Source organism: Castor canadensis, chromosome 3 (genome assembly GCF_047511655.1).
Source record: "Castor canadensis chromosome 3, mCasCan1.hap1v2, whole genome shotgun sequence".
Taxonomy (NCBI): Eukaryota; Metazoa; Chordata; class Mammalia; order Rodentia; family Castoridae; genus Castor; species Castor canadensis.
Window position 1 is genome coordinate 183,917,491 of NC_133388.1, and position 15,799 is coordinate 183,933,289.

General features: G+C 39.6%; 1 long non-coding RNA gene across 7 annotated transcripts in view; it reads right to left on the reverse strand.

Annotated features, from left to right (window-relative positions):
- The window catches only part of LOC109688119 (uncharacterized), a 146,745-nt gene that overhangs the window by 96,368 nt on the left and 34,578 nt on the right, over positions 1 to 15,799 (reverse strand). Inside the window, exon 4 of one of the 7 annotated variants that reach the window (XR_012446417.1) lies at positions 9,074 to 13,058. The exons of 5 other annotated variants lie outside the window; for them this stretch is intronic. This is a non-coding gene — a long non-coding RNA (uncharacterized lncRNA). The remainder of the gene's footprint in view (positions 1 to 9,073; positions 13,059 to 15,799) is intronic. One more of the 7 variants, XR_002212557.2, reaches the window with a different exon arrangement.

Below are 15,799 nucleotides of genomic sequence, written 5' to 3' on the forward strand. Positions count from 1 at the left end.
TGGAAGACTTCACTGGGAGGAGGTTACAAGGAGAAGGAAACTCTCAGACTTCCCAGTGTTCATGCCTGCCAGTGGCCCAGGCTTTGTGTGGAGAATGGGGTGGGGGCATGATGACCACTACCCTTCTAGAGGAAGGGTAGAGAAACATTGCACTTGGTGCTCCTCTAAGGAGTCTCTAAAACTCTCTTGATCAGTATCTGAAGATCCTCTGGCAGGAAGGATATTGCTTGCCTTTGGAGTCCCTCTCAATCTTTTCTAAACAGCCTTTCAGTATTTAGCCTTTTGTCATGGGTGGAGATTTTGTGTTGGTCTCCTCTCACTGCCTTGCACAGAGCTCCCCCCATTTCATTTGAATATGCTCAGTTGCCCATGAGGGTTCTTTTTATCTACTTCTACCCAAATACCTATTTGCCACTAGGTGTCTCAGTTCAGCTCTGGTCTACCTGGATTACTTTCAGCCCTCTTCCTGTCCTCTGTCCACCAAACCTTACAGGTTACCTTTCTTTCCTTCTGCTCCATGCATGGAGCTTGCTTTTCAGGACCTTGTCCTCAGGAAGCTTTTGCTTCTGAGATTGCATCCCAGCAACAGTCTCAGTGTGTAGCAGAGCTGGGTGGTGTTATATAGGCTGGTGGCAGGCAGAAACGATCTACACATTCACATCCCATGTGGTTTTGGAAAGATGCTAAATGCTAATCAGTTTTCTTGTTTTAAAAAAGAATGTTTTAACTGATTATACTTGCCCCAAATGATTTTTTGGAGAATTACATGCTGTACCCTTAACAGACAAGAGCTTACAATCTTTTTTTGAGTAATTTCATAAGAAGTCCAAAAACTATTCTGAGTCTAAAGATGAGAATGGAGTTGATTCATTTTAACTAGAGGAAGTGTTAGAAAACTTCATGGGGAAATAGGTTTTGAGCAGGCCTGTGTGGCAGAGATGGCCAGGTAGGAAATCATAAGAAGAGATGATATTTTCCAATGTCAAAGGTGGGAGTCAGAATGAAGTTGCCATGGCTTGGGTGCTGGGAGGGAGAATATAATAGGAAAAACAGTGGGATGATACACAGAGATCCATCTTCTGGGGTGGGAGGACAAAGGGAAAGCTGAGGAGTTTGGACTGTATTGTGCTTTTGCTCTCTGAGGAGGACAGAAGGTACACCAAGGAGGGTCTTCACCAAGATCAAGTCCAGTGGACAAACCCCATCAATATCAGGGGCCAGCAGTTCCAGGAATTTGGGAGTGAAATAGCTAATTCTTCTTTGGAAGAGGACCCACAATTTAGGCAATACTAGCCTTGGTCTTATGACAGTAGGGAATTCTTTGAAGACTGGCTCTGCTGTGTGTCATGAAATCTCAGCATTAGCCCCTTTCTTGTTTACTAAATTCCTGAAGGTCCAAGGGACAGATCTGCCTTGCAGCTCCTTCATCCAGAGGCTGGCACTTGAGCATGGTTAGGACAACACTAAGGACCAAAAAGAGGACTCTGGCAGAGTTGATCCAAACTCACATGTATAGGCAGGACTGACAGGGACCTTGGAGGAGGAGGGGGTACTGAGATTAAGAGGGTTGGAGTGCCAAGTATTCAAGCTCAGCATTAGTTATCACTTCTGCCATCTAGACACTCACCATTGACAAAAAATACTTGTGTCTATTGGACTATCATCATGGTGGGTCTGTAAGATAACTTAAAGAAACAATAACTTAAGGATATGAGAAAGGCCTATGGGGTAGAAGAGGAGTTAGTCTTACTTGGTTCCACTCCAAAGAAAGGACAATCACCAAGTGATGGCATGCTAAGGGGACCAGGCATCAGCATAAGAAATAGGAGGAAGAACTTCAGATGTATTCAGTGGTGCAAACAGCTGCTTTACAAAGCTTCCTGTTTGCAGAGATGTTTAAGGACAGGAAGTCACTTCATAGAAGAGGATTCATCATTTGTTCATTATTGAAGTAAGAGTTTAGGTTAAATAAACTCTAAAGTGTAGAAAGTTGGATAAAATGTATTTGCCTGAGACTTTAAAATATTTCCTTCATTCAACATTTTTGGGTGCATTGTCTATGCTAGAATACCCTATTGCCTCTTTTGAGGGCAGGAATTGTGTATATATTTATGTGTGAATCCCTGGCCCATAGGATACTGCTTTTTACAGAGTAGGCATGTAATAAATATTTTTTGAGTGAAAGTGAAATTAATTTTATGTCTCAAGCATGGACTGAATCCTATTAAAATGCAAAGTATGCTTACCTGAAAAATATTAATAGCTCTTGTTACTGGCTGGGCACCAGTCTAAATACCATTCAGCCTTTATTACCATGTTTATTAAAAAAGATAAAGCAGATGCTACATTAGTGGGATAGAATATGTTTAAAACATAGCTAATAAATCCTGAGTGATTTCTAAGTGCTGGATACTAAGTATTTGTTCATTTAATCGGCATATCAGCCTCACACATAAGGTGTGGGTTTATTTCACTAATAAGAAATAGGACCTAGGGTTTTTTGAATCTAGGATAATCAGATTCTAAATTTATCCTCCCAATCTTGTGTGATCTTCTTCCTTATTTTTAATACCCTAGGAACAAATAATGTCTCTTCTCCTATAAGGTATACATTGTGTTCTAAGAAAATCTTATTTGGATTTGACTTGGAACTAGATTTCATCAAACTTTTCTTTAGGGTAGTAACATCTTAAAACGTTCATCCTGTCTACCCACTGGCCATAGATTAGCTAAGGGTTTAAGAGGTAGGTTAGAGGTAACAAAGTAACATTGGGGAAGTGCTGAAAATTTAGGATCAAATGGAGATGGGTCAGAACCTGGTTCACCAAGGTTCCCATGCCTTAGTTTCACTATCTGTAAAACAGAGTTGGTAATTATCTTCCTTTTATGATGTTGTAAAGACGGAGGAGTATAATACACATAAAGCACTTAAACTTGTGACTGAAACATTCTGCTGTGGCCTTTTCCCCCCACTCCTGGTTCTCTTGTCCTTCCTCCTGTTCCTTTTAACTCTCCCCTTTCTTATTCTCCGTTTTCTCATTATCATTCATAACTTTCTTAATGGAAGGATGGGGTTTATTATAGGACAAGTTAGGTTGAGAAAAATTAGTGCAGGCCTCCCTCATTTTGTGATATAGCTTAGCCTTATGAAACTGAATCTGGTTCAGTAGGATATCAGACTCTTTGTAAGGCTCACACATGTAGCCTTTGACTCAGGTAGATGAACTCAAACCAGAAAGATAGGCAGGCCCAGGTTGTCTTGGGTCTGGAACTTACATAATTTGGGGACCTTCTTTTGGTCAAAAAACAGAAAATTAGATACAAATCAGATTTTGTCACAGATTTTTAATGTGATTGAATTAAGTGATATAAAATGTAATTCATTCCTTTAAAATTTTTACTTAATGCCAATTATTACTCCTGAAATAATTCTTGATCTTATAGCTGAATTGAAGTCAAAAGTTTGTGGACCATGTTCTAACATAAAAAACTTGGCTTTATGGAAACAGGTATAGCTGCCTCTACTTTTTGGTTTTGTATTTTGTGGTCAAAAACCTTGCTGTGAAAGGAAAGGGCTGTTAAATTGGAAGAGTATGTTTATGCCTAAGACAGTAACTCAGTGTGTCCCTGGGTCAGCTAGGATAGGGAGCACGACTGGAGGTGAGGTGAAGTCAACAATTCATGACACTCACCTTATACATCACCTGGGTTTTAAGAAAACAATCTGTCTTCCTTGGCCTGGGGATGCCTCCTAGGTTTTTTTAGGCTAAGAGTGTCAAACTCTTAGAGATGCTGAGCAGATGAGGATATTTCCATTGCATCTTTTGGCCTCCCTTACTCCCTCTGTCAGTGGGGACTTACATTGCCTCCCACCAGGGTATTGTGGGAAAGATTAATTAGCTAATATTAGCAAAGGGCCTTTGATGACGACTGCTAAGTGTTCACACCATGTAATTGCCATTTTTCCAAGAAAATGTCCATATAGTTACTAATTAGGCATTGTTGAAGCACCTCTTGCCTCATTATTTTATAGTTGTCTTGCAATTAGCTAGCATCAGTACCTTTCAAATGACATTTATTGCCCATTTCCCTGGTTTAATTTTTAGCGATTTTGTGGGAAGCCTGGAGTTGTTTCTTATTCACTGCAACTTGAATAATTAACAACGTAAATATGGCTTTGGGTGGTGATATTGTCAACAACAAGAGTTCTGTAGAGATTTTAATTAAGAACAGTACTGCTGTACTTCATGTGAAAGTTTATTATGGTGCCTAAGCCCTGTAAGTACCACTCCCCTGTGAACTGTGGCTGATGCCTGAGTGTTTGAGCATATGTATGCATGTGTGTCTGAAGAGTATGTGTGGGAACCTATGGGAGACATGAGGACAAGGACAAAGTCCTCATTTGGCTTAGCTTTCTTGAAGTCACAAACTGAAGTAGCTAATTAATTAACTTCTCACCATTTTCTTACTACCACCCAGAGATTTGAGTTAGCTAAGATTAAACATCTTTTATTAAATGTTTACTATATCATCAGCTATTGAGCAGATGCATTTCATGCTTTCTTTAATCTTTACAATAAGTCAATGGGGTCTTTCATAAATGACAAAATGAAAACTTAGAGAGGTTAAATAAGGTGTCCAGGCCTGGAGCCCATGGCAACAGCAGCAGTGATGGTGGAGAAGGTTTGTGCCAAATAGGAACCTACCACAGAAAAACAGCTGGGGCCTGGTGAGTAAAAGTGGTATCTCACAGTGGTACCAGGGAATGTGGCAGTGTGGTATGACTCAGAACAAAGCTTCCTGGAGCATGCAGCAGAGTGATAGCAGAGACAGTGGCCTTGGCAAGGCCAGTTGTGATACCAACCCCACCTTAGAGACTCCTGCCATTGAGGACATCTGACAAAAGTCTGTGTACGTGCATACTGGAGATCTTGAAAGAGAGGAAAGCTACAAGAGTGCATGATGTGAGACTGGCAAGTTGATAGTACAAACTCCAGAGATCACACTTAGGTCTCCAAACACTCCTCCCTCCCTGTCTTCACTGGAGGAGGAACGCAGACTCAACTGACTCCATTCCAGAGGCAGTATTCAGCTAGACTCCCTTTAAGTGGACTGACAGTCTTGGACACTGGGGGAGGGAGGAAAGAGGGGAGAAATTATCTGCTTAGAAGAGCACTTTTTTTACATGAAGTTGTTTGCGTTGCTGTTAAGATGTGGAGATTTTTTTTATATGCTTGTTTGTATTTCCTTTTTCTGTATATTCCAACTGGGCAATTTTAATCCTCCATCCCTATTTTCCATTGAGTTCTACTTTCCCTCCTTCTCTTTCTCTGTAGTCATCATATGAGAGCCCCATTACCTGCCTTTCAGTATGCAAACTTAAGCCATTTCCTCTCCTTCCCTTGCCTATAGCCCTCCCTAATTTATACTTTCCTCTTGTCAATAACCAAAACTACTGTCATGCTTCCCCCTTTCTCTATCTACACATCCACAATCCTCCTTCACTACCAATGCTTTTAGTGGGTAAATAGATTCCCAGATTATTTAGCAGTTTTGCTGTGTTTATAATTGTTTGTCTGTCTGTTCAAATTTCTCCTTTTTCTTTCCCTTTTCTCCCCATCTTATTATCTATTAAGATTACTTCTACTTATCTGAGTCTGCTTTCTAATTAATCTCTTCTTTTAGGCCAGCTGCCATCCCTTTATTGTACATAAAATTTTCACCTCATACTATTTGCTTGAGTTCCCCCTACCCTCATCTCCCTCTCATCACTATCCTGATTACCTTTAATCCTCCAGCACCATGAAGACTCATTTTTGCTCCAGTAGACCACTAAAGATACTGGAAGGGTAGCGGTAATTGATCCTTGTTAGGAATTGCTGTAATTTCAAGGCTGAAGCTTAACAACTGTGATAGCTTTAGCAACTAAGCCTCCTTTCCCTGTGTGGCATAGGGGTTGGCACTCAGCATCTTGAGAATAGGTTATCACACACCATAGCTCACCTACAACCCAGTCCTGACTAATCTTTCAGAAATCCCTAACTAAAGTCACACAAGGGATTGGAACCTCCAACCCAAAATAACCCCAGATGTGTAAAGCTCAATGCAGAAACATGAAGCACCAAGACAACAGCTCTCCCTCAAAAGCCAACTTTATCCTTAAGGACCTAACAATAATGAAGAAGAGGAAATATCAAACATTGAATTAAAAATAATAGTAAGACTATTCAAGAACGAGCTTGAAGAGGAAAGATATAAGTTAATGATTAAACTCAAAGAGAATAAGAATAAGCACCTGAGCTCAAAGAGAATTCATAAATTCATACAGATGGCTGAAATAAGGCAGACTGCAGGATGCAAAAGAAGAAATTAACAAAGATATAGAAATCTTGAAAAATAATCACTTTGAAACTAATAGCTCAATATCCTAAACAAAAACCTGAATTGAAAGCTTAGCTAACAGAGTAGAGTAAGTTGAAAATAGAGTATCAGGAGCAGAAGACAAAGTAGAGGAATCAGATCAGTCAGTCAAAGACCATGAAAATATGCTAAGAAAACATGAATGGAACATGTGAGACCTCTGGGACACATCAAAAGATCAAATCCATGAGTCATGGGTGTAGAAAAATGAGAAGAGATACAAACTAAAGACATAGATAACTTATCCAATAAATTATCTTACATTAAAAAAATAGCAGAAAATATCCTCAATCTCAAGAAAGGGAGGGACATCCAGGTACAGGAGGCTTTAACACCAAATTGGCAGGACCAGAAAAGAAACACCCCCCCCAGAGATATTATAATCAAAACATTCAATATATGGAAAAATAAAGAATATTGAAAGCTGCAAAATAAAAATGACAGATCACATATAAAGGCAAACCCATTAGAATAATAGTAGATTTCTCAACACAAGCTAAATACAAGAAGGTCATGGAAAGATATATTTCAGGCCCTCATAGAAAACAACTGTCAACCTAGAGTAGTCTATCCAGCAAAATTATCCTTCCTAACTGAAGGAGAAATGAAAACCTTCCACAACAAACAAAAGCTAAAGGAATTCATGACCACCAAACCAGCACTGCAGAAAATACTTATAGGCATCCTGCACACAGATGAAGAAGCTAGACTTAGCTAGGAAAATGCAAGAAAGAATAAACCCCACTACCTGAGCAGACTAGCAAACAAGAAATAAAGGAAAAGTAAACATTGGGAAAAAAATGATTTGAAACACTACACTCTTCTCAATATTAACACTGAATGTCAATGGCCTCAATGCCCCAATCAAAAGGCATAGATTGGATTAAAAAGCAAGACCTGATCATTTGCTGCTTACAAGAAACACATCTCACTGACACCAACAAACATTGGCTTAGAGTGAAAGGGTGGGAAAACATATTCCAAGCACATAGACTTCAAAAGCAGGCAGGAGTAGCTATACTCATATCTGATAAAGTAGACCTCAGACTAAAATTAGTCTGAAGAGACAATGAAGGCCACTTCATGTTAATTAAACTAACAATCCATCAAGAAGAAATAACAAATCTAAACATTTATGTGCCAAGCATTGGTGCACTCAACTTCATTAAAACAAAAAAACAATACTGGACATAAAAGCACAGATAGACCCCAACACAGTGATAGTGGAAGACTTCAATACCCCACTGTCACCAATAGACAGTTCATCCAGACCAAAAAATCAACAAAGAAACTTAAGATATCCAGGGTCATACAACCTATAGTAGATGAAGACAGGACTTAAACTCAAGTCTGCCAGATTCAAGAACAGGCCCTTTCTACTCTATTTCTCAAACAGAATTTCTGGACATTCTTTTTAGAAGTCAGTCTTGGTCACTCCAAAGGCCAACTTGGGCTTTCTGTAAGAAGTCTTGTAGTACCATTTATCTAAATGCATCTTCCCTCATATAGTTTGGTATTACTTTCTATCACTTCTCACAGTCTGACTGTTATCTATGAACTAGTGAGGAACACAGCAGAGCGTGGTAGTTATAAAAGATGAATTTGAGGACAAGTGGATTGTATGTCTTATTCCACCTTTTTCTCTATGTTAGTTACTTTCTCTTGGCTGTGATAGAACGTCTGACATAAACAACTTAAAAAGAAGCATTATTTATTTTGGTTCACAGTTTCAGAGGTCTGTCCATGGTTAGTTGGTTGGCCCTGGGTTCCTGGCAGAACCTCATGGTGACAGGAGCATGTGATGGATGTTAGCTAGTCACTGCATGGCAGATAGGGAGCAGAGAGAGAGAGGCGGGAAAGGGACCAGGGACAAGATCCCCCTGAGGATCTACCTCCTCCAGCTAGGCCCAACTTCCTAAGTTGCTAGAACCTCCCTGAATAATGCCACCAATTGGGGCCCTATATTTTAACACATGAGCCTGTGGAGGGCACTTCATAATGAAACCACAACACCATTTGAGTCATCTTGTTCAAAATTTAGTACCTCTTAAGCTTCATATTGTTGATGTGAAGATGAAAGAATAGGATGTATGGAAAGTTCTCAGAATGCTTTTTATGGCACATAGAAGGCACACAATATATAGTGGTTAATTGGATGGATAAAAATGACAAACAAGTGACAGTGACCTTGCTCATATGTATGTTCATGTCCTCAAAATTCTTATCTCTCAAATGTATACTTAATGTCAGTTCAATAAGTAACAAAAAATAAAACTGAGGGCTGGGGGTGTTGCTTAAGCAGTGAAATGCCTGCTTAGCAAGCATGAAGACCCCAGTTCAGACTGTAGTACCACAGAATAAATCAATAAAATAATAACAAAAAACCAAAGTGAATTTTAAGATTTGAGAAAGCTAAGTATGGAAAACTGAAGCCCAGGCAAGCCTTTGTGGTGGGAAAACTAGACTACATTATCTTGATTATGATGATTCAACCTCTTGACAACGATTGCCACTAAAACCAGAATACATTGACTATGAATGATCTGAAATACTAACAGCTATTGTGTTATGACGTCCATCATCCCAGTTCATGTGTAGAGAGACAGAAATGGAGGTAAAGACAGCACTGGACTTGAAATTACAGGATTCTTACCAGAATTCCAACTTCATTTCATGCAGTTACTTGTCTGTGTGACACTTTGACCTTTGAAGAACTATCCACTACAGATCTTTAAAGACTCCAGGAAACAGGTTCTGAATTGGAGATTGTATTGTAGGAAGTCTATTGGGGAGGGTTCTCTGGAATACCACCTGTCATGGAGTGAGAGAAGGAGGACTGAGAAAAGGTGGTTGGCTGCAACAAAGCTCAAGCTAATCCACCAGCATTTCTCATGTTGGAATGGCTCTTTTGAGATGTTCTGTATTGAAGAAAGAAGGCCACGCCTTTGACTTCCTAAAAACTGTCTCCAGCACGGGGTGAATTGCTGCACAAGGCAGCTTTCTGGCCAATGGAAGGTGATTCTCACAGGCGAGGAACTTGACTGTGAGATGTCAAGCAACACACACTCTGGCATGTGCTTCTCCGCCTGAGGAAGGAATCTGAGTGGAGCCCTCAGCATTTACTAAGATGGTGAAAGAAGGATTTGAATTCAGAAAGTCAGACCCCTGATGCCTGTATCAGGATTTCTTTCCCTTTCAACTCAGTGATATTATCATTTCCATTTTACCACTTGAAACAGAATCTCTGACCTAATAAACTTGTCCAACTAACATGCCAGTTGTAGGGCTTATATTGTGTCACTGAAGTCACTGCACATTCTCCGGGATTTTCACATATTCAGATAGCAAATGAGAAGTCACTTAACAGCTTGCTGAACAGTTCAACATTCAACAGCTTGCTAAATTTCAGAAGATCGAAGGGGACTGTGTGTGTGTGTGTGTGTGCACATAAGTGAGATGTTTCTGAAGAAGCAGATATTAACTATCTCCCCATGGACAGCACCACTCAGGACTTTAGAAGAGCATTAGATGGTTATTACAACACACTTCATATCAAGCAGATTCTAAGAGTCAAATCCTATTGCTTGTGATCATAACATCATGCAGTGAAACCTAATATCTACATTTTGGACATCACACAATAATTTCATATTATTTCTAAAAGTACTTCTTGCATATCTATGATGTGCTTATTGGGATATGCAGTTAAACGGACCTTACAGATTGGTGACAAGATTGCGTTAGAACTTGACTTCAATATTGTAAGAAGGTTCTGCAGATGTAGTTGCTCAACGAGCAAGAACAGAGTTTGTCTCTAAAATCTTGGCCTGTTCTACTATCTCCTATTCGAGTTGTATATGGCAAAAGGAAAGGAAGGAGAAACAGGGTTTGGGAAAAGCAAGGAGTTGTTTGCTTCAGTATGTAAAATGTCCTACAACCTATAAAGTGAGATCAGTTGGCTAGTGTGATTTGCTGCAGGGTTTACGGGCATAACCAACTGTCTATGCACTCTCTGGATGCCAGGTTCAGGGTCACATGAGCTCATGGAGGCACAATAACCGTGGTGGGAATTCTCTCAATAGCTGGTCTGGTCCAGGCGTTTCTTCCTTTCCCCATCACTGACTCTGTCTACTGGGGAAAGGTAATGCTGAACTCTAATTACTTCCTTTTTCTTAGTCTTTGCCTTCCTCAGCCTGGGCTCCTCAGAATCTGTGTGTCTTCGACAGGCACAAATGGTTCTCTCAGACCCACTTCTCCCAATCCTGATGTGACAGCAGAGTCAGTGGGACACTGGGTTTGTAAGCAGGATGGAGTGGGTTTGAATATTGATTCCATCATTTGGCAGCTAGCTGGCTACTGAACTGTAGGCATTTGTGTTTTCATCTGCAAAATGAGGTGAGAAGAAGGGATTATAGCTATACCATAATTTTGAGAAAATTTGTTTTTTAAACAGGTGGTGTGAAAGTTCCATACAAATGGTGCATTTGAGATTGAGGGCTCTGCAGACGTGTTTAGCTTAGACAGAGACAGGCTAGCCTTTACTTGCAGGAAAAGGCAGAATCACAGCTGCTCTATTGGTTGAAAGATGAAGATGAGATATTTTCTCAAGTCACACTAGCAATTGTGTTCACACCCCTTCTCACATGCGGACCATCCCCCCCTTTTGTATTTCATCCTGTTCCACATGTTCAAAGTCAACCCAGATCAAAGCAAACTGTTACTATTGCAATTCTAGAATCCTGTTTCTTCCTATCCATTGCATATCTCCAACCATCACTTGATAATAAATAAGAAAGATGTAATTAGCCTCAAATTATTTGACCAGCCCCCAGGTTACTGTATGTCATGAAGCACAGTCTTTGTGAAATTACAAGGGTGTTACACACACACACACACACACACACACACACACACACACACTACTTCTTCTGCCCTTCATCTTTAGCAGGTAACACTTCAAGTTGTTGTTATGGCCTTAATTGAATGTATTTCATGCCAGTAATTTAGAACTTCCCTGCAGCTGAAAATATTCACTACTATCTCTGAATATCTAATTTAGTTACCTGTAGGTTGACAAGGAAATTCCTTGGCAGGTAGTTGAGGAAACACATCCTTCTTGGGCCTTCACTTCTTTGCATAGACATTTCCTCCTGCTGTCAAAACCCTTCCTTCTTAGTTAGTGAAATCAAAACACAAGCTTCCAGTCTAGCTCTGGTGGACCTCACCTCTAGGTAAAGCTTTTCTTGACCTTTGCACAAGCAGGAGAGCCACAGCTACACTCTTTGTATAGCACTTTAGTCCCAAATCTGAAATTTACTTAAATGCCTCTCTCTTTTGCAGACTGTGCAGTCCTCGAAGGGAAACACTGAATTTTTATACTTTGTGTGGAATGAACCTACAATTGCAAATTGAACAGATGCATAAATATACATCAATACAGAAATAAATAAGTTTTAAAGTGTTTATTTCCAGCTGCAATGTTTGAAATTCGTTGTCTTTTGGTGGTATATAGCATTAATTTTTTGAGCTCAAGTAAAATTATGCTATTTTTTCAAGGAACAAGACAATGAAGATTATGCAGGAAACATGACACCATTCCTTTTTCTTCAGCTCCTCCTTCTACTTTGGGGAGATTCATGAGTTTTTTGAACATTAACTGGATGACTGGGATGGTTTAACGATGAGCCCTGTCTGATACACAGTGTGGTATCTTAGAACTTTCACTGTGCTGACTTGGAAGAAAGATAGAACTCAAAATGAATGGCTGAATTTAAGTTAAATTGTCACTTTATTGAGTACCTACCAAAAATTAGATAGAAAGCTGGAAATAATGCATACATTATCTTAATAATAAATTGATACTACCATTACCTTGGTGCAGTGGAAGGAAAGTAGCTTCATAAAGTAGTTTAATTTGCTGGAAATTATTCAGTTATTAAGCCTAAGCTGATAGTTCAGACAGATTGAAGACTGACTGGGATTCAGACAAAGCAAGAGAAAGCTTCACTGGTACAGGTTGTGTGTAGACCACATCTGAGTTCTGCCAATGCTGACGCTCTATGAGCTGGTGCTTGGAGAGGCCCTCTGTTGGCTGAACTTTGCATTGTGGTGAAAATACAGTGAGGTTGGAGGTGTAGAAGAAGGACGAAGGATCTGAGCGTCATTATTTATTTGGTCACTCACTGGGAAGCATCAGTGACCTCCTTGCTCCAAGTCACTGCTCTGCATATGTCCTTAAGCGGCTCTCCAGTGTTCACAGAGTTCATGACTGTCAGAAGCTGCCTCTCCCAGCTTCAACTCATTCCACACACTGCTGCCTGCCCTGGGGCTGGCCACACTGGATGGCTTCAGTGCCTGCTCTTTTGCCTTAACAAGTGCTATTTATTCTGCCTAGAATTCTCTTCTAATCCCTTAAATGTCACCACACTATAGACTTTTCATCCTTCAGCTCCTAGCCAGGCATCTTTTTTACAAGGCAGACAAGGCAATGCTGTTGTCCCAAGGCCAGCTTAGCTTCCTCTGTGAATCACTGACCTGTCTCTCTTTCCTGCTGAGTACTTCACTCACCCACTCTATAGTTACATGCTCACTGATGGACTGCTTGATTGATATTTGTCTTTCCTTTTAGACTGTAAGTTCTGAAAGAGAGGAGACAGAAACAGCCCAGCATGACTTGCACAGTTCTTACATGTCATCTAATCACAGACACCTTCTATGGGATGTCTTCTCTCTGAATTTCAAACAGTCTCCAGTATGAGAAATTAGTCTGGGATAGGTGTTAAATCAATATTTGTGACTCATATTCAAAAACTGACATGCATTCAGAGTACTAATGCAGTTCATATCTATACACTCCTTAAGGGTCAAGTGACTAATAATTCACAAATGGAGGAAAGAAGGAATGATAAAATTTGTCTTTATTCTATGATTAACTGTAAAGCTTGAGTTTCAGAATGCTTGTGGTTTTTGACCTCTGGAGATTTAAAAGGTGGGTCTGCCTATCTAATTAGGAGCTCACATCCATAGTTAAAGTGTCCATAGTGCTGGGAGAGACAATGAAACCCTTGATTTTGGAAGCAGACCACCTGGATCTGAAGCCTGAACCCACCACTAACTAGTGCTCTAACTTTAAGTTTCTTATCCTGTCCTTGACTCAATTTTGCCATCAGTACATTGGTAGCAATGATAGTATTTATGTTGTAGGGTAACTGTGAGGATTAAATAATTTATCTATTCTTTATAAAATTAAAGTTTAAACAGCTCCTGATAGTCTGTACATGCTATTATGAAGGTACTTTTAATTACTTTTATTTATTTAGGAGATAGAACATGCTGTACCTTTTCAAGTGCAAACACCTACAACCACTTCCTGCTAGGTCTCCTGCAATTTTTCTGTTAAGTTCTAGTTTCTGTCTTCCTTCTGATCTAAGTCAATAAGATATAAACATGTCTTGCCCTTGATCTTCCCTGAATTATGATCATATTTTTTCCTCTGTGCTTTTAATTGCAAACCAGCTCTCCACTGGTGAGAAATCGTTCTATTGTCTCAATTATACTCTAACTCTATCCCGAGAAAATTTGGTTCACCAAGCTCAATCCTCAAAAGGGGCAGTTGCTGGGAGGTCAGCGAGTTCTGGAAAGGGGCTTTTGCCAGTGTGGGAAGCACAGTTAACTCCTTGGTGCTAGCAGGGCTTTGATTCCAATGTGAGTCTCTGCCTAACTCGTCCTTTTCTCACTCTCAGAGGGCTCCTTGCTAGCGAGTTGCCTTCAGTGCAGACTACCTCACTCACTGCTTTGCATCCACACATTCACTAGTGGACTGGGTTCTAATGAAATCCCTCCACAGGATGGGTTGTCCGGGCAATTCAAAAACAAAAATTGTTATTAAATTTCACCAATGCACAAAAAGATTGAGACTTGAAAGTCTGATCTGACCAAGGCAGAGGACAAAACACTGAGTCAAGAGGTTTGAGTTCCATCTAAGCTCTATCACTTAAGGTGCTGGTGATCTCGTGGCAAGTCCCTTCTTCTCTCTGGGCCTCCTGATCTGTTAAAGCAACAGTTTATTTATTCATTCTCCAAACATGTATTGAGTGCCAATTATGCTGAAGGCACTGCTGGGCAGATAAACTTTTGGTAGACCCACTGTGTGAAGTACATCTCAGCTAATGGTGAACTTGGGACAGGAATACAACAGACTGCAGTGTTTTAATTGGTGGAATTAAGTGTGGTATATAAAATGCACTCTGGAAATACCTGCTGTTCTTTTTTAAAAGCCATACTTTTGGTTTTCTCAATGCTTACATATGATTGCATTGATTTATATTTTCATATTTATTGCATACTTCTTTCCATTTACTTTACTCTTCTTTTTCTAACTCTTCAAAGGAGAAACACACAAATCACTGTTTTTATTTGGTCTAATCATAAGTGTATAACATTAGTTATATACTTTAGTGCTGTCTTAGCTGTGTCCTAAAATTTTTGAAATGTTCTGTTTTCATTATGATTATTTGAGATATTTTAATTTCCCTTGTGATTTCTTCTTTGACTCATGTATCATTTGGAAGTACATTAGTTAATTGCTAAATATTTATATACCTATGTATTTAGTTACTGATTTCTAGTGTGTTTCCTTTGCACTCAGAAACACATTCTATATGTCTGGTCACCTCTACAAGAGAGGCGCTCATCAAATGGCAGCCGACACTTGGCAGGGGATCATGGAGATTTCCCCTATGCAGCATTCTGGAGTGTACTGGACCAATTCTGCCTTTCTCTTTGGTTTTCTGCCCTGGAAACTACAGTTGCCTTAGTAGCCCTCTAATCTAATCTCTGCCTCCACAGCTCAGCAAGGTGAGGTTTTTTTCCTTGGGCTCCACAATCTTGAAAAGTTCTCTGAGGCAGAATTGAGAAAGCATGTATTCCTTTTTTTTTTTTTTTAATTCTTCTTTCTTTTAAAGCATCTCAGTTCTATACTGATACTCTGTTCCCATTCTCCCCCAAAAAGGGTTTCATTTATTTTTTCCAACTTTGTACTTGTTTAGAGTTGAGGTGTATGGGGGGAGGGTGGAGGGAAAGCAGTCTAGACCCCAAACCTTACCTTTCACTTTAATCTTATTCAAAGGGCTAATATTTGCAAAAGAAAGCCATTTGGGAAATTTGCTCTTAAAATAGATACTTTTTTTTTTTAAACAAAATACACTGAGTTAATTTTTATCTGAGCCATTTTTATGTTTTTAACTTAACTTTTCTTTAGATATCTAATGGCTTCAAATTTTTTATTAACATAAGTTGTGAAGAGAGTTTATTATATGCATATATTTTCCATATGTGCATATCATTACTGTCATTAAATTGACCCCCTCTCATTCCCCTT